We start from the raw sequence: 20,766 nt of genomic DNA on the forward strand, positions 1-20,766 counted from the left end.
CAAGTGCTCCTTCAAGTGGGCTCTCCTCCACCTCAATTTCAACATCACAAATATTCCAGTCCTCAGAGGTGTCACCCCAATCGCACTTGCTTCCTCACAGCTCCCAAGTCTCCAGCTGCCCGTCTGAGTATGGGGTAAATCAGATGGTTGAGTCTGCAGAGCTGTTTACTCATACTATAGCCTGGGAAACGTAAGTCTGCTCCAGAGCTTCTGTTAATCCAGACGAGGAAATGATCTGCACTGATGCCCAGAATCTTTATAAGTCGGATCCAGGACCAGATGAAGAAGGTTCTGAGCATAATGTAGACCCTCGTTCCCAAACTGTCACTCCTGTTGGTGGAGACAATGATGAAGACGATGATGAGACTCAAATACCTGATTGGAGCGACAACTTGACTTTTCGGTCAGGGCAGGAAGAGGTTGGCTTTGAGGACTACGGGTGTGATAACACACAGGGTGATGATGACGAGGTTGGAGATCCCACTTACTGTCAACCCACAGTCAGCCAGTCGATGAGGTCAACGGAGGAGGTGGAGGAGGATGTGACTAGCCCAGGGGATGGGGATGACTCGGTACCCGGGCCTTTGCCTGGCCTTGGGGATGTCGTGGTGGTCGGCTCCCTGGCCCGTACCCTGGGGTCACTCTTTAAAAGAGTGGATAATTGTTAATTTTATAAGAGTTTGTGACGCCACCTGTGGTATCTGGTGAGAAGCACCAGCGCTGCAGCAGTCCACTGAGACCCGTGATAAGGCTGCTCGATGGTATAGCTCCCCACAGGTGGAGCTAGGTCTCAGGGCAGCGTATGCAGGGGGAATGCAGGACAGGCGAGACCCAGCTGGGTCAGAGCAAGAATGGGAACGGACACGGTAGTCACTTCAGTACCTTTTACTGGAGGAAATTCAGGCACATCCCGGAGCACTGTAGGGTGAAGGGTGAATATCAGGATCCTCCCCAATGAGCGGGTGTAGGGCCTCCTGTTTCTTGCCTCTGCGTAGTAAGTTTCTGACCTGCCTGGAGCTAGGCCTAACTTTGTCTCTGTCCTGCGCTGGCTGACCTTGTGGTAGGGCCTTCTCTTGGAGTTCACGCTCCCACTATGCGGGGCCTAAGCGTCTCCTGGCTCTGTTACGTATCAGCACCTTAGCCATCCTGGGACTTGTAGTTCTCCAGGGATTCCGGTTATGCCTTACTGAATCTAGTTAGCAGGAGCCTCGTGCTCCACTGCTGAACTATTAACTGAGTTCTCTAGAATAGACTGAGCTCCACTGCAGACTGACCTCTCTTAGGCTTCTCTACTGAAGGAACTCTTCAGAGGAACTGAACTGCCTAGCTCCACCTTCCCTATTTATATCCCTAACGGGCTCCCTCTGCTGGTCTGAGGTGGAAGGTGGAGATGTGTGAATGTTTATGGGGGCCTCTTGTGGAGGATTCCATCAATACACTCTTCTAGGATATGTGATACCAAGCACAGCGGGGCGTCACAGATGCTATTGACGACGAGGTTAGGTTGCGCCTTCCTGGACACAGATGGAGTACTGGAAGCACGTCAACAACTGCATCCTCAACCACAACTCTGCCTCTGACCACAAGTCGTAGTGGCTCTTCAGGTCGCATGGGCTCTAAGCCTTGCATAGCCTGGGCATTTATTCAGAATGATAAGGATGACCCAACTCGTGTTATCTGTAATATTTGTAACCAAAACATAAGTAGAGGCCAAAAAATCCATAGTTTGAGTACTTCATGCATGAACCGGCACATGGATATGAAGCATAAGTTGCAGTGGGAAGCTCACTGTGCTACAATGCGGCCTAGCAGGCTGGGCCAACCACCGTCTGCCCCATCTTGTGCATCCGCGGCCTCTTCATCCTCTGTGACTGGGGGGACAGCAGTCACACATGTTTTTGGACGCAGACCTGCCACCTCTTTACCTGCAACAGCCAGTGTGATTGGCAGGTCATCAGTTCATTGGGAAGTGGAAACACCTGCTGGTGTTGAGCGCTCTCTGACATCGAGAGCACCAGCTTTGGATCAAGGCAATCTAACATGTCCGCCTGCATCTTCCTCACAGACCGGCAGTTTGCCGGGGACATCCTACTCAACCCCGTCTAAGCACAACAGCCAGCCCTCGGTCCCTCAGTGTTATGTTCTGCTACCAGAGCTAAGGAAAGAGAGGAGATCTGTCCCTACGATAGAACTCAGCTTAATCCCTACGATGTAACAGGGAACCTGATTCTGCGATCAGACCTGCTAAAGTCCTAAGCTAGTCTGTACGGAGACCTATAGATGTGAGGAAGGAATCCCTACAAGTAATAAGGACTGGGAGGAATATGGGACACCTCCTAACAGAAATAGTAGCAGACAGACGAACAAACAAAATATATAGAACATAGAGGTCAGTAGACCAAGCAAACTAACAGAGCAAGACACAGAGAACAGGCTAGCTAGAAAGTAGATATACAATGAAGTCCAGCAAAGCCAGAAGGGCGGAGCAAGATTAAATAGGCCAACAAGGTCAAGTGACCAGCAAAGGAAAAAAAACTAAGAGCAAGGTTCTAACAGTACCCCCCCTTCTAAGAGGATCCTCCGGATCCCCTAGGACCAGGCTTATCAGGAAATCTCCTGTGAAACGCTCTGATAAGTCTGGACGCGGAAACATCATCCGACCTCACCCAAGAGTTATCCTCGGGACCGAAACCTTTCCAGGCCACAAGATACTGCAAACTACCTCTATACCGTCTAGAGTTAAGGATGCGAGAAATTTCATATTCCCCGTCCTCCACCACCGGAGGAACAGAGGCAGAGGCGTCACAATCCGATACAACAGATTTTTTCAACAGAGAGACATGAAATACCGGATTAATTCTCCAGGAGGTAGGAACCTCCAACCTAACAGCAGATTGGTTGACAACCTGAAGCACCTTAAAGGGCCCTACAAACTTGGGACCCAATTTCTTTGAAGGAATCCTCAACCGCAGATTCCTAGAGGACAACCAAACCATGTCACCAACAGCGAACAAAACCTCCTGTCGTTTCCTATCAAAGTAGTCTTTAGATTTTCTGTTGGCCTCCTGAAGATTACCACGCACATCCGTCCAAACTCTCTCCAAATCACCGGAAAAATTCTCCTCCTCAGGCACGGCAGATCCCAACTTGGAGAACGACCCAAATGACGGATGTCTCCCAGAACAACAAAAAAAAGGCGAACAACCAGCAGAAGAAGATGTATGATTGTTCAGAGCAAATTCAGCAAGTGGCAGAAACTCAGACCACCCCTCTTGATTGTCTGCCACAAAACAACGCAAGAACTGCTCAACATCCTGGTTTTTCCTTTCTGTCTGGCCATTAGATTCAGGATGATATCCGGACGAGAACGACAAATGAACTCCCAACCTATCACAAAAGGCACGCCAAAAACGAGCCACGAACTGAGGACCCCTATCAGAAACAATGTCAGTAGGAACGCCATGAAGTCTGACAATTTCCTTGACAAAGGCCTTAGCGAGAGTTTTAGCGCAGGGCAGTTTGACGAAAGGAACCAAGTGACACATCTTGCTAAAACGGTCCACGACCACCCAGATGACAGTAAAACCCTCAGAGGGGGGAAGGTCAGTTATAAAGTCCATAGCCAAATGTGTCCAAGGAGCACTGGGAACCTCCAAAGGACAAAGCAACCCCGCAGCAGGAGTATGTGAGGACTTAGATCTAGCACATATAGTACATTGACGCACCCACTTAATGACTTCCTTCTGCCATCCAGGCCACCAAAAACTGCGACCCACCAGTCTCTTGGTCTCAGAGATTCCGGGATGACCTGCCAACCGAGATTCGTGACACTCAACAAACAAATCTCTCCTAAAGGTCCCAGGCACAAACAACCTCCCATGAGGAGTGTTAGAAGGGGCATTCTCCTGTGCTTTAAGAATCTCATTTTCCAAAACGGAGTCCAAAGCAGCTATCACAACACCTTCTTGTAAAATGTTCTCCTCTTTCTCAGCACCGACTATGGGAGAAAAACTGCGAGACAAGGCATCCGCCTTAACATTCTTAGTACCAGGGATGTAAGTAACGGAGAAATTAAACCGCGAGAAAAACAGTGCCCACCTAGCCTGACGGGCATTCAGGCGCTTGGCAGCATCAAGATATATCAGATTTTTATGATCCGTAAGAACCTGAACGGGAAATTCCGCACCTTCCAAGAAGTGGCGCCAGTGTTCAAATGCGAGTTTAATAGCCAATAATTCCCGATTACCAATATCGTAATTCAGTTCAGTCTCCGAAAAATTTTTTGAAAAAAAAGCACAGGGATGTAATCCATCCCCGTTATCCTGAGACAATACTGCGCCAACCCCCACAGAGGAAGCATCAACCTCAACCAAAAACGGCCTAGTAACATCAGGCTGCATAAGGATGGGAGCAGAGGTGAACCTCTCCTTGAGATACACAAAAGCTTCAATGGCCTCAGAAGACCACTGAACCGCATCAGCACCTTTCCTGGTGAGATCAGTCAGAGGTTTGACAATACTAGAAAAATTTTTTATGAATTTTCTATAGTAATTGGCGAAACCCAAAAACCTCTGTATCGATTTCAAACCAATAGGCCTAGGCCATTCCTGCACAGCCTGAACCTTAACCGGATCCATCTCAAAACCTTTGCTGGAGATAATGTAGCCCAAAAAACTAATTCTCTGTACAGCGAACTCACATTTCTCCAGCTTAGCAAAAAGCGAATTGTCCATTAATAACTGTAATACCTCACGCACGCTCCGCCAATGAGACTCCAGATCCGGTGAATAAATCAAAATGTCATCCAAATACACAACCACATTTTTACCGATCAAAGGTCTAAGGATGTCATTAATCAGATTCTGAAAAAATGCAGGAGCATTAGTAAGACCAAAAGGCATAACCAGATTCTCAAAATGACCCACAGGAGTGTTAAAAGCAGTCTTCCATTCGTCACCCTCCTTCATGCGCAACAGATTGTATGCCCCCTTAAGGTCAATTTTAGAGAACCACTTGGCCCCCATTAACTGGTTAAACAGATCAGGAATCAATGGCAGTGGGTAAGGATTGCGTACAGTAATTTTGTTAATCTCACGAAAATCCAGACAAGGACGTAAACCGCCGTCCTTTTTTTTTACAAAAAAAAATCCAACCGCCACAGGAGACTTAGAGGGCCTAATGTGACCGGCGGCCAAACTTGTCTGTATGTATTCCTCCAAAGCCTTCCTCTCAGGAATAGTAAGGTTAAATAAACGACTTTTAGGAAGAGTCGCTCCAGGGACAAATTCAATAGAACAATCATAGTCTCTATGGGGAGGCAAAACCTGCGATTCCTTCTCAGAAAAAACTCTCCAAAAATCCTGAATAGGAACAGGCAATTCTCCCCTATCCAAAGCTGCAATACGCCCGTTACAACACTTGTCATAACATTTATGGCTCCAGGATTTAATTTCACTGGTAGACCAATCCAGTACAGGATTGTGAAATTTTAACCAGGGCAATCCCAATATTACTGGAGAAGGCAAGTTATTCAACACTACCAAATCCAATTTCTCATGGTGAACACCATTAATAGTGAGAGGAAATTCACAGACCTTGAGAGTAATATTCTTCAAAGGGGAACCATCCACAGAAACCACAGCAATGGGGGATGATAAAGGTTCAGGTTTTAAATTGAGTCTTTCCACGAATCCCCCATCAATAACATTCAGAGTAGACCCACAATCGACAAACACCCGAAATTCCATTAATTTTTCCTGAGCAATCGTGGAAGCAGCTAAAAATACACCCTTGGAATTTAAACAGGCAATACGGGCATGACTGACCATTTTTTTTTCTTTCTTCATACGAAGCTCACAGCCTTTAATCAAATGACCAGATTTTCCGCAATAGAAACACAAGCCTTCAAAAAATCGACGGTCTTTTTCTTGAGAGCGAGGTGCCACCGATCCAATCTCCATCGGTTCACCACTGTTAGTACACACATTCTCATAACCAGAAACTGACATAGCAGAGGATTTGCTCTCATTAACCCTTGCACGCAGTCTTCTATCCACCCGTATAGCTAATTGCATAGCCTGTTGCAAATCTTCAGGTGTAGGATAAGCAATTAGCAGGTCTTTAACCCTTTCACTGAGCCCAGCAAGAAATAGACTTTTCAGAGCAGAATCGTTCCACCCTGTTTGAGTAGACCAACGACGGAAATGAGTACAATATTTTTCCACATTACCTGATCCTTGTTTTAAACGTCTCAACTCAGTCTCAGCTGATGCGACACGGTCAGGATCATCATATAATAGTCCCAAAGCAGAAAAAAAACTATCCACTGATCTGAAGCATGTATCACTAGGTTGCAAAGAAAAGGCCCACTCCTGAGGCTCTTTGCGCAAAAGTGACATTATGAACCCTACGCGCTGGGATTCATCCCCAGAGGACTTAGGTCTCAAACGAAAATACAATAAGCAAGCATTTTTGAATGAAAAAAATTCTCGGTGTTCACCAAAAAATAAATCCGGCAAACATACCTTAGGCTCCAAGAAATGTGCTCCAGGACAGTTACTCACGTGCTGACGGAGCTCGGCCACCTCCAGAGAGAGTCCCTGCAGGCGATGAACCAAATCCTGAACCGACACCATGATGGAACAGAAAAATCTTTCCTTAGAGAATTTGCTGGCTGGACTTACTGTTATGTTCTGCTACCAGAGCTAAGGAAAGAGAGGAGATCTGTCCCTACGATAGAACTCAGCTTAATCCCTACGATGTAACAGGGAACCTGATCCTGCGATCAGACCTGCTAAAGTCCTAAGCTAGTCTGTACGGAGACCTATAGATGTGAGGAAGGAATCCCTACAAGTACTAAGGACTGGGAGGAATATGGGACACCTCCTAACAGAAATAGTAGCAGACAGACGAACAAACAAAATATATAGAACATAGAGGTCAGTAGACCAAGCAAACTAACAGAGCAAGACACAGAGCACAGGCTAGCTAGAAGTAGATATACAATGAAGTCCAGCAAAGCCAGAAGGGCGGAGCAAGATTAAATAGGCCAACAAGGTCAAGTGACCAGCAAAGGAAAAAAAACTAAGAGCAAGGTTCTAACACTCAGATGTGGAAAAGTAAAAGACCATTTCCTCCTAGCCATGAGAAAGCTAAGAGGTTGAATTTCACCATCTGCAAGCTCTTGGCTACAGAAATGCTGCCTTTCCGCCTGGAGGACACAGTGGATTTTCGAGACCTTATGTCCGTCTCAGTGCCCCAGTACCAGATGCTCAGTTGGCACTACTTCTCAATGAAAGGTGTGCCTGCGCTCCACCAGCATGTCGCACACAACATCACCGCTTCTTTGAGAAACTCTGTGTGTGACAGGGTGCATTTCACCACAGACACTTGGACGAGTAGGCATGGACAGGGGCGTTACATGTCGCTGACTGGGCACTGGGTAACTATGGTGACAGCAGGACAAGGGGCTGCTGTCCAAGTCTTACCGTCCCCACGAGTTGTGCGTCAATCCTCTTTATCTCGAAGTTCCTCCACTGCTTCTGCCTCCTCAACCTCCGCTCGGTCCTCCACCTGCACCCAAAGCCTGTCTGGTAATGCCACCTGCATTCTAACTGCGCAGAAGGAATCCTGCACACCTCCTTACTATGCTGGCAGCAGGGCTCAAGGCATCAGTGTTTACTTTGAAATGTCTGGGAAATGTGAGTCACACAGCTGAGGAGTTGTGGTCAGCTCTGGAGACCCAGTTTCATGAATGGTTGTCTCCACTGGACCTGCAACCAGGGAAGGCCGTGTGCGACAATGCTGCATCGCCGGGGCAATGTCACACACGTGCCTTGTATGGCTCACGTGTTGAACCTGGTTGTCCATAAATTGTTAGCCCACTATCCCGGACTAGATGGCCTTCTGCAGGGGCATGGTCGCTGTGTGCTCACTTCCGCCGTTCGCATCCCGCAGCTCAATGACTTACATCTCTACAGAAGTCGTTGGGCCTGCCAGTTCACCGGCTGAAATGCGATGTGCCGACACGGTGGAATTCAACTCTGACCATGTTGCAGCGACTGTGGCAGCACCGACAAGCCCTGGTGCAATACGTTCTGACATATAGCCTGGGCCAACGAGATCCAGAGGTGGGGCAAATCACGCTGCAGGAGTGGTCTCAGATCAGGGACCTATGAAGTTGACGAGCCCCCTGGGCCGTGGGGTACCCTGAGCCGGGCCGGTAGACGCTGGGGGTTGTAGTCACTGTGGCGGTGACCCGGTCCGTGATCCAGGGCGGTAAATCCAAGGGTAATTTGTACATATGGGTTTTATAATGTCCGACTACGCCACCTCTGGAGTGGGGCAAAAGGGGCCGCCGCTGCGGAACAGTCCTCTGAAGCTGGTGGTTTTGCAGCAATGGTATTATTACTCACCACAGGAAGAGTGTAGCTTGAGGGCATTGTGGGTGGATGATGGTGGTTGTAGTGCAGGGAGTCAGTAATGAACACAGAGTCCGTGTGATGCAGTCCCAAGATCTTTACTCACAGTTGTTGCAGTCCAGATTACAGGTACCAGAGCAATCTCACCCGTCGTGCTGTGCGTACTCAGTGAGGGGCTCAGTCCACCCCCAGATAGCTCCGGAGTACTTAGCAGGACCCCCTTCTGTGTGTCCTTTCTCTGGCCTTCTACCTGCACCTCACACCCAGAGACACTTCTATCCGGTATCCTCGGGCCTTGGCGGGCGACTTGTGTTCCGTCCCCTGGGTCCTATGTGGCTACCTTCTTAGTGAGACTGGTGTGGACTTTTACCTGCAGTACATGAAATGCTGCAGCCTCCGGTTTCTAGTTGAGCTTTGCTGTTTCTCCGCTAGTTGAGGGACCGGTTCCCCTTATCTGGTCTGACCCCTCTACCTCCTGGTAGCAGCAGGAGTACGGGTGGCCTTCTGCACGGCCCATAGCCCTAGGGTCCCTTCGGTTCCTGGAGCCTTCCTGCTCCCACTCCTCTCTTCTCTCCTTCAGTCCTGGGCCTCCCAGGCTAGGCCCGCCTCTGGAGCAGAGCTCATGCCGAGCCTCTGCTCCTGTCACTTTTCCTCCTCTGACTGGCTTGCTCTTTCTAAGATAGCTTCCTATTTATACTCTCCCTGTCATGTGCTTAGCTAAGCTGCTCCCCTAAGCACCCACTACATAGGACCCTTCCACCAGCTAGGGACCTGGGACTGTGCTCTCCCTTAGGAGCAATCTTGCCCTACCCCCACTGCGGGTATGTGTTGGATGCAGGTGTTAGGGTCCCGAGCCATATGCCTTCCTTACCTGAGGGTGAGATACCACACGTCTGGGTGAGATGCAGTAACTCTGTGGCGACTGAACCCTCAGGGGCGCCAAACACCCTTCTGCACAGTTTTGAAATGGCGACGAAGATGTTTAGTGCTGACGACGATGCCATTATCAGCATGACTATTCCGGTGATTTACATGCTGGAGCACACACTAAACAGAATTCAGAGTCAGGTGGTGGGACAAGAGGAGGTGGAGGAAGTAGAGGAGGAGTCGTATGCGGAAGGGATAACATCTCCAAGGTCCAGACGGTTGGCAGCACCAAGGCGGCAGGCATGGGAGGGTGGGGGAGAGGGATTAACCAGGGCGCATGGTAGCAGCCAAACTGTTGAGGAAGGTGCAGGAGCCAAGGAAGAAGTGGAGGACGAACTGGCGATGGGCATGGAAGACTCATCAGATGAGGGAGACCTTGATCACATTTCTGTTGTGCGAGGTTGAGGGGAGAGGGCAGAGGAAGGAAGCATGATTCTTACCTCGCTACCAACACAACAAGGACTTGGTCCTCCTGGATGCGCAAGACTCATGAGTGCCTTCTTGCTGCACTACCTGCAACATGACCCTCAGATTGTCAGAATTCGAAGTAATCCCGACTACTGGGTTGCCACACTCTTAGATCCCCGGTACAAAAGTAAATTTGCCGAAATAATTCCTGCCATAAAAAGGGATTGACGCATGCAGGAGTATCTGCAGACGCTGTTGCGGAATCTTACATGTGCTTTTCCACAAAACACCAGTGGTGCACGTAGTGAATCTCACAGTTCTAACTTGCCAACCGTGGGACTGTCGAGTCTTCATCACTCAAACCGTAACAGTAACACAGTATCTGCTGGTAACAGCAATTTTGTGGAATCGTTTCACCACTTTTTTAGACCATCCTTTGCAAGGCGACAGGAGACAAGAAGTCTGACACATAGTCAACGCCTAGAGAGGATGGTGCAGGAGTATCTCCAAGTGAACATCGAAGCCATGACTGTGTCACTGGACCCTTGCTCATTTTGGTATTCCAATCTGGAAAAATGGCCGGAGCTCGCCACTCACACCTTGGAGATCTTGTCATGCCCTGCAGCCAGTGTTCTCTCTGAACGTGTGTTCAGCGCTGCTGGTGGTGTGCTGACAGATGAGCGCACGCGTCTGTCCACTGAGAATGTAGACAGACTCACGTTCATAAAGATGAACAAATCATGGATTCGCAAGGACTTTTCTACCCCTGTGTTATCCTTGGGAGACTAAAACCTTGAGGATTTGGTAAAATCACCTCACCAACTGTTTTAAGCAACTGTGGGGCAATTGATGCCACTTAACCCTAGAACGCATGACCATAAAAATCTACACTTTCATATACCTGGGGCCTTTTAGGCTCGTGTGCAAATAACATGGAATAACTCAAACTCAAATGACAAACAACTATATACATGAAGAATACCTAGAGTTTCAAAATTCTAACTAAAGTAATCTTGCAGAAAATAGAAAACAATTAACAGGGCGGGCCTGCGAGGCCCCAGGTATGCGTTCTAGGGTTAAGTGGTGTCTGTGCCACAATTTTGGGAAAAAATGGAGACTCTTTTTGGAGTCCCCTTGCTGTGTCTTACGTGACGTTGGCATCGTCAATTCCAGGTGGGTTGGGTCGCTCCCCCCCCTTTTTAACTGTAAGAAACTAGATACACTATGGCTTGGGGTAACACAGATGGTTGAGTCTGAAGAGCTCAGAGGTCTGCTCCAAATCTTCAGTGTCTGCTAGTCAGCGTAGAATTTTTAACTGCATCTAGCCTAGGCAATACTTTGGGCGTAGTAGCCCAGCTGCGAAGCAAGCTGCACCGCCTGTGTATCTAATAAGAATTTTTAAATGCATCTAGCCTAGGCAGACTGTGGGGACCCCCAACCAAACCCAGACGCTCAGCCCCCCTACCGCCCCCCTTTCCTTGACAATACAATAATGTAACTCTTACAACTGGATGGGTGAGGATCGGTCACAGCTTTATTAACTCTTTATACTCATTCCATTAGAAAGGCATTTTATTTCTAAAATAATTCAGCTTGTTGCAGCATGCCCTGGGTCTCCACTCCGGCAAGTTGGCCAACAAGTGTAACTCTCCAACATGTCCTTTCTATTTCCAGGCCACGGAGGATCCTGCGTACTCGTATGCAGCACTCTGACCCCCACCCATCACTCTTAACGCTTGTTCCACTCCGTCCTGGAGTCCTGACAGGAATATGTCCAGTTCAATATTCATTAAGTGAACAACGTCGGGCCGTATGAGGCCTGCTTTATCTCCTTCCAGTTGTCGGTGTCGTACCACTACACCGCCTCTGTCTCTTCTAAATTTTGCCATCCGAATATTTATTACCCGCCTTGTCCGTTCGATGGCCGTGATGTCTCGCGCACCTTGCCATACCGCTATCGGCACAATCTCTGACCATACTATCGCTAGTTTTGTGAAAAATTCTCTGAAGCGCTCAGTGTCTAGTTTCATTATTGCCACTAGTTATGCACTGTTATGATGACCTAGGTTGTTTCCCCCGGCCTGTATAACTAAGATGACCGGACATCTTGCCTCTCTCCCTACCTTGATTACCTCCATTAGTACCTGTGGCCATAGCAGGCCTCTAATACCTCTCTAGTTGAAATATGTGTTATGAAACTCTAATTTCCTCCCGCCTGGGCAGACTTTCGCCCTTTTTTCTGCCCAATACATATACGAGTGGCCTATCACCCACACTGTTGGCTTAGCGTCACCTGTAAAAGAAACAAACCACGTTAGGATAACAAGTCCGGTCTTATGTATCTTGCCAAACACGTGGATCGCCATCTCCCTATCCTCTGAACTTCCGTTTCTGACAGTCCTGCTCTTGCTGCTTCCGTGGCCGCGCCTATGCGGAATGAGTGTGTCCCGTAATCTTTGGGGTGGTTCCCTGCCGATGTTATGCATTTATTAAATATAGCTTGGAACTGGTATCTTGATAATGGCATTCCATCAATGTGTGATAGGAAGAAATTACTTTGTGATCTGATGGTTAGATATGTTTTTACTATTGTTACCCAACTCAGTGTACCATTTGTGGGTTGTAGAAGTACCCAAGTGCCCCTGCCCGCTGGAACCGTTTTCGATTTGTGTATGCGTAGACGTATTGCATTATTGGCTATGACTACGTCCTGGTGTAATAAGCCTCCACTGGTGGTAATTTTGGATTGAGGGACTAATTCGCTTATGCATAGCGCCCCGAAGAAGGCGATCACAAATGCAGTAGACAGTAGTGTTGCTTCAAATTGTGAGTGTCATGTTAATGGTGTTAGGGATATGATGTGAGAAATCAGTTTTAGTGACACGGGACGGGACGTCTACACTCCTGACTTGGCTGACCACTTTTCCACCCTTTTATGGATTGTCTGATGATGAACCTTTGTCACATCTCCCCAATTCAGTAGTTGGAAGTGAAATGCTACTCCGGTCAGACACCGCTGCGCTGACGCCCCTGATATGCCCCTCATAATTAGCTGGTGGAGAAATTCTATGGTGACTTGTGATCTGGCTTGTTCACATTGGTCAACCCGTCTGCCTGCTACTAGTCGTGTCCACTCTTCCCATGCCTTACCGTATGCTTGCCACGTCGACGGGGCAACTGACGCTCTGATTAATGGCATCAACTATTCGCCACTAGATCCCATAGGGAAGGTGGGCAACTGTTGACCGATGGGTGGGCGTTGTGGAAGAGCTTTGTGAAAATCTGCCAATTGAATTGTTATAAAGCGTTAGCAGCAGCTTTAGACCCCTCAGCATAGTGGCTAGCGCGGACCCATACATTGTGTTTTAGGCACAGGAATGCTAGCCTGGGTAGTAGGCCTAGCACTGGGGGAGACGATGATGCCATCTTATTAATGCAGTGCGCTAGGCTGGTGTTTTTTGTTATGAAGCGTATATTTTTGTAAGCCAGGCGCGCGCCCCATATTTCTATTGCTACCACTATTGAGAAGAAAAATTATTTTCAGGGCTAGATGCAGCTAAAAATTATTATTAATTTAAAAGCTGGTGGAGCTTGGTATAGATGGACTAATACAATGAGTCCCACACACTGCTAGAAGGCCAAATATTTTTTTCAGAGCTAGATGCAGATAAAAATTATTTTTCATTTGCAACCTGATGGAGGTCAATATAGATGAACTAATAGACCAAGTCCCACACACAGCTAGAAGTCCAAATATTTTTTCAGAGCTAGATGCAGATAAAAATTATTTTTAATTTGCAACTTGATGGAGGTCAGTATAGATGGAGTAATAGAGAAAGTCCCACACACTGCTAGAAGGCCAAATATTTTTTCAGAGCTAGATGCAGACAAAAAATTATTTTGAATTTGCAACCTGATGGAGGTCAGTATAGATGGACTAATAGAACAAGTCCCACACACAGCTAGAAGCCCAAATATTTTTTCAGAGGTAGATGCAGAAAAAAATTATATTCAGTTTGCAACCTGATGGAGGTCTGTATAGATGGATTAATAGAACAAGTCCCACACACAGTTAGAAGCCCAATATTTTTTCAGAGGTAGATGCAGAAAAAAAATATATTCAGTTTGCAACCTGATGGAGGTCAGTATAGATGGAGTAATAGAGAAAGTCCCACACACTGCTTGAAGGCCAAATATTTTTTCAGAGGTAGATGCAGATAAAAATTATTTTTAATTTGCAACCTGATGGAGGTCAGTATAGATGGACTAATAGAGAAAGTCCCACACACTGCTAGAAGGCCAAATATTTTTTCAGAGCTAGATGCAGAAAAAAATTATATTCAGTTTGCAACCTGATGGAGGTCAGTATAGATGGACTAATAGACCAAGTCCCACACACAGCTAGAAGTCCAAATATTTTTTCAGAGCTACATGCAGATAAAAATTATTTTTAATTTGCAACCTGATGGAGGTCAGTATAGATGGAGTAATAGAGAAAGTCCCACACACTGCTAGAAGGCCAAATATTTTTTCAGAGCTAGATGCAGCTAAAAATTATTTTGAATTTGCTACCTGATGGAGGTCAGTATAGATGGACTAATAGAGAAAGTCCCACACACTGCTAGAAGGCCAAATATTTTTTCAGAGCTGGATGCAGATAAAAATTATTTTTAATTTGCAACCTGATGGAGGTCAGTATAGATGGACTAATAGAGAAAGTCCCACACACTGCTAGAAGGCCAAATATTTTTTCAGAGCTGGATGCAGATAAAAATTATTTTTAATTTGCAACCTGATGGAGGTCAGTATAGATGGACTAATAGAGAAAGTCCCACACACTGCTAGAAGGCCAAATATTTTTTCAGAGCTAGATGCAGAAAAAAATTATATTCAGTTTGCAACCTGATGGAGGTCAGTATAGATGGACTAATAGAGAAAGTCCCACACACTGCTAGAAGGCCAAATATTTTTTCAGAGCTGGATGCAGATAAAAATTATTTTTAATTTTCAACCTGATGGAGGTCAGTATAGATGGACTAATAGAGAAAGTCCCACACACTGCTAGAAGGCCAAATAATTTTTTCAGAGCTGGATGCAGATAAAAATTATTTTTAATTTGCAACCTGATGGAGGTCAGTATAGATGGACTAATAGAGAAAGTCCCACACACTGCTAGAAGGCCAAATATTTTTTCAGAGCTAGATGCAGAAAAAAATTATATTCAGTTTGCAACCTGATGGAGGTCAGTATAGATGGACTAATAGAACAAGTCCCACACACAGCTAGAAGCCCAAATATTTTTTCAGAGGTAGATGCAGATAAAAATTATTTTTAATTTGCAACCTGATGGAGGTCAGTATAGATGGACTAATAGAGAAAGTCCCACACACTGCTAGAAGGCCAAATATTTTTTCAGAGCTAGATGCAGACAAAAAATTATTTTCAGTTTGCAACCTGATGGAGGTCAGTATACATGGACTAATAGAACAAGTCCCACACACTGCTAGAAGCCCAAATATTTTTTCAGAGGTAGATGCAGAAAAAAATTATATTCAGTTTGCAACCTGATGGAGGTCTGTATAGATGGATTAATAGAACAAGTCCCACACACAGCTAGAAGCCCAATATTTTTTCAGAGGTAGATGCAGAAAAAAAATATATTCAGTTTGCAACCTGATGGAGGTCAGTATAGATGGACTAATAAAGTCCCACACACTGCTAGAAGGCCAAATATTTTTCCAGAGCTAGATGCAGACAAAAAATTATTTTTAATTTGCAACCTGATGGAGGTCAGTATAGATGGACTAATAGAGAAAGTCCCACACACTGCTAGAAGGCCAAATATTTTTTCAGAGCTGGATACAGATAAAAATTATTTTTAATTTGCAACCTGATGGAGGTCAGTATAGATGGACTAATAGAGAAAGTCCCACACACTGCTAGAAGGCCAAATATTTTTTCAGAGCTAGATGCAGCTAAAAATTATTTTTAATTTGCAACCTGATGGAGGTCAGTATAGATGGACTAATAGAGAAAGTCCCACACACTGCTAGAAGGCCAAATATTTTTTCAGAGCTGGATGCAGATAAAAATTATTTTTAATTTGCAACCTGATGGAGGTCAGTATAGATGGACTAATAGAGAAAGTCCCACACACTGCTAGAAGGCCAAATATTTTTTCAGAGCTGGATGCAGATAAAAATTATTTTTAATTTGCAACCTGATGGAGGTCAGTATAGATGGACTAATAGAGAAAGTCCCACACACTGCTAGAAGGCCAAATATTTTTTCAGAGCTAGATGCAGAAAAAAATTATATTCAGTTTGCAACCTGATGGAGGTCAGTATAGATGGACTAATAGAGAAAGTCCCACACACTGCTAGAAGGCCAAATATTTTTTCAGAGCTGGATGCAGATAAAAATTATTTTTAATTTGCAACCTGATGGAGGTCAGTATAGATGGACTAATAGAGAAAGTCCCACACACTGCTAGAAGGCCAAATATTTTTTTCAGAGCTGGATGCAGAAAAAATTTATTTTTAATTTGCAACCTGATAGAGGTCAGTATAGATGGACTAATAGAGAAAGTCCCACACACTGCTAGAAGGCCAAATATTTTTTCAGAGCTAGATGCAGAAAAAAATTATATTCAGTTTGCAACCTGATGGAGGTCAGTATAGATGGACTAATAGAACAAGTCCCACACACAGCTAGAAGCCCAAATATTTTTTCAGAGGTAGATGCAGATAAAAATTATTTTTAATTTGCAACCTGATGGAGGTCAGTATAGATGGACTAATAGAGAAAGTCCCACACACTGCTAGAAGGCCAAATATTTTTTCAGAGCTAGATGCAGACAAAAAATTATTTTCAGTTTGCAACCTGATGGAGGTCAGTATAGATGGACTAATAGAACAAGTCCCACACACTGCTAGAAGCCCAAATATTTTTTCAGAGGTAGATGCAGAAAAAAATTATATTCAGTTTGCAACCTGATGGAGGTCTGTATAGATGGATTAATAGAACAAGTCCCACACACAGCTAGAAGCCCAATATTTTTTCAGAGGTAGATGCAGAAAAAAAATATATTCAGTTTGCAACCTGATGGAGGTCAGTATAGATGGACTAATAGAGAAAGTCCCACACACTGCTAGAAGGCCAAATATTTTTTCAGAGCTACATGCAGACAAAAAATTATTTTTAATTTGCAACCTGATGGAGGTCAGTATAGATGGACTAATAGAGAAAGTCCCACACACAGCTAGAAGCCCAAATATTTTTTCAGAGGTAGATGCAGAAAAAAATTATATTCAGTTTGCAACCTGATGGAGGTCAGTATAGATGGACTAATAGACCAAGTCCCACACACAGCTAGAAATCCAAATATTTTTTCAGAGCTAGATGCAGATAAAAATTATTTTTAATTTGCAACCTGATGGAGGTCAGTATAGATGGAGTAATAGAGAAAGTCCCACACACTGCTAGAAGGCCAAATATTTTTTCAGAGCTAGATGCAGCTAAAAATTATTTTGAATTTGCTACCTGATGGAGGTCAGTATAGATGGACTAATAGAGAAAGTCCCACACACTGCTAGAAGGCCAAATATTTTTTCAGAGCTGGATGCAGATAAAAATTATTTTTAATTTGCAACCTGATGGAGGTCAGTATAGATGGACTAATAGAGAAAGTCCCACACACTGCTAGAAGGCCAAATATTTTTTCAGAGCTGGATGCAGATAAAAATTATTTTTAATTTGCAACCTGATGGAGGTCAGTATAGATGGAATAATAGAGAAAGTCCCACACACTGCTAGAAGGCCAAATATTTTTTCAGAACTAGATGCAGAAAAAAATTATATTCAGTTTGCAACCTGATGGAGGTCAGTATAGATGGACTAATAGAGAAAGTCCCACACACTGCTAGAAGGCCAAATATTTTTTCAGAGCTGGATGCAGATAAAAATTATTTTTAATTTGCAACCTGATGGAGGTCAGTATAGTTGGAATAATAGAGAAAGTCCCACACACTGCTAGAAGGCCAAATATTTTTTCAGAGCTGGATGCAGATAAAAATTATTTTTAATTTGCAACCTGATGGAGGTCAGTATAGATGGACTAATAGAACAAGTCCCACACACAGCTAGAAGCCCAAATATTTTTTCAGAGGTAGATGCAGAAAAAAATTATATTCAGTTTGCAACCTGATGGAGGTCTGTATAGATGGATTAATATAACAAGTCCCACACACAGCTAGAAGTCCAATTTTTTTTCAGAGGTAGATGCAGAAAAAAAATATATTCAGTTTGCAACCTGATGGAGGTCAGTATAGATGGACTAATAGAGAAAGTCCCACACACTGCTAGAAGGCCAAATATTTTTTCAGAGCTAGATGCAGACAAAAAATTATTTTTAATTTGCAACCTGATGGAGGTCAGTATAGATGGACTAATAGAGAAAGTCCCACACACAGCTAGAAGCCCAAATATTTTTTCAGAGGTAGATGCAGAAAAAAATTATATTCAGTTTGCAACCTGATGGAGGTCTGTATAGATGGATTAATAGAACAAGTCCCACACACTGCTAGAAGGCCAAATATTTTTTCAGAGCTAGATGCAGATAAAAATTATTTTTAATTTGCAACCTGATGGAGGTCAGTATAGAAGACTAATAGAACAAGTCCCACACACAGCTAGAAGCCCAAATATTTTTTCAGAGGTAGATGCAGAAAAAAAATATATTCAGTTTGCAACCTGATGGAGGTCTGTATAGATGGATTAATAGAACAAGTCCCACACACAGTTAGAAGCCCAAATATTTTTTCAGAGCTAGATGCAGACAAAAAATTATTTTGAATTTGCAACCTGATGGAGGTCAGTATAGATGGACTAATAGAGAAAGTCCCACACACTGCTAGAAGGCCAAATATTTTTTCAGAGCTGGATGCAGATAAAAATTATTTTTAATTTGCAACCTGATGGAGGTCAGTATAGATGGACTAATAGAGAAAGTCCCACACACTGCTAGAAGGCCAAATATTTTTTCAGAGCTAGATGCAGAAAAAAATTATATTCAGTTTGCAACCTGATGGAGGTCAGTATAGATGGACTAATAGACCAAGTCCCACACACAGCTAGAAGTCCAAATATTTTTCAGAGCTAGATGCAGATAAAAATTATTTTTAATTTGCAACCTGATGGAGGTCAGTATAGATGGAGTAATAGAGAAAGTCCCACACACTGCTAGAAGGCCAAATATTTTTTCAGAGCTAGATGCAGCTAAAAATTATTTTGAATTTGCTACCTGATGGAGATCAGTATAGATGGACTAATAGAGAAAGTCCCACACACTGCTAGAAGGCCAAATATTTTTTCAGAGCTGGATGCAGATAAAAATTATTTTTAATTTGCAACCTGATGGAGGTCAGTATAGATGGACTAATAGAGAAAGTCCCACACACTGCTAGAAGGCCAAATATTTTTTCAGAGCTAGATGCAGCTAAAAATTATTTTTAATTTGCAACCTGATGGAGGTCAGTATAGATGGACTAATAGAGAAAGTCCCACACACTGCTAGAAGGCCAAATATTTTTTCAGAGCTGGATGCAGATAAAAATTATTTTTAATTTGCAACCTGATGGAGGTCAGTATAGATGGAATAATAGAGAAAGTCCCACACACTGCTAGAAGGCCAAATATTTTTTCAGAGCTGGATGCAGATAAAAATTATTTTTAATTTGCAACCTGATGGAGGTCAGTATAGATGGACTAATAGAGAAAGTCCCACACACTGCTAGAAGGCCAAATATTTTTTCAGAGCTAGATGCAGAAAAAAATTATATTCAGTTTGCAACCTGATGGAGGTCAGTATAGATGGACTAATAGACCAAGTCCCACACACAGCTAGAAGTCCAAATATTTTTCAGAGCTAGATGCAGATAAAAATTATTTTTAATTTGCAACCTGATGGAGGTCAGTATAGATGGAGTAATAGAGAAAGTCCCACACACTGCTAGAAGGCCAAATATTTTTTCAGAGCTAGATGCAGCTAAAAATTATTTTGAATTTGCTACCTGATGGAGATCAGTATAGATGGACTAATAGAGAAAGTCCCACACACTGCTAGAAGGCCAAATATTTTTTCAGAGCTGGATGCAGATAAAAATTATTTTTAATTTGCAACCTGATGGAGGTCAGTATAGATGGACTAATAGAGAAAGTCCCACACACTGCTAGAAGGCCAAATATTTTTTCAGAGCTAGATGCAGCTAAAAATTATTTTTAATTTGCAACCTGATGGAGGTCAGTATAGATGGACTAATAGAGAAAGTCCCACACACTGCTAGAAGGCCAAATATTTTTTCAGAGCTGGATGCAGATAAAAATTATTTTTAATTTGCAACCTGATGGAGGTCAGTATAGATGGAATAATAGAGAAAGTCCCACACACTGCTAGAAGGCCAAATATTTTTTCAGAGCTGGATGCAGATAAAAATTATTTTTAATTTGCAACCTGATGGAGGTCAGTATAGATGGACTAATAGAGAAAGTCCCACACACTGCTAGAAGGCCAAATATTTTTTCAGAGCTAGATGCAGAAAAAAATTATATTCAGTTTGCAACCTGATGGAGGTCAGTATAGATGGACTAATAGAACAAGTCCCACACACAGCTAGAAGCCCAAATATTTTTTCAGAGGTAGATGCAGATAAAAATTATTTTTAATTTGCAACCTGATGGAGGTCAGTATAGATGGACTAATTGAGAAAGTCCCACATACTGCTAGAAGGCCAAATATTTTTTCAGAACTAGATGCAGACAAAAAATTATTTTCAGTTTGCAACCTGATGGAGGTCAGTATAGATGGACTAATAGAACAAGTCCCACACACTGCTAGAAGCCCAAATATTTTTTCAGAGGTAGATGCAGAAAAAAATTATATTCAGTTTGCAACCTGATGGAGGTCTGTATAGATGGATTAATATAACAAGTCCCACACACAGCTAGAAGCCCA

This window comes from Phyllobates terribilis, unplaced genomic scaffold, assembly GCF_046119375.1.
Source record: "Phyllobates terribilis strain yellow unplaced genomic scaffold, ASM4611937v1 Scaffold_5__5_contigs__length_657084704, whole genome shotgun sequence".
Taxonomy (NCBI): Eukaryota; Metazoa; Chordata; class Amphibia; order Anura; family Dendrobatidae; genus Phyllobates; species Phyllobates terribilis.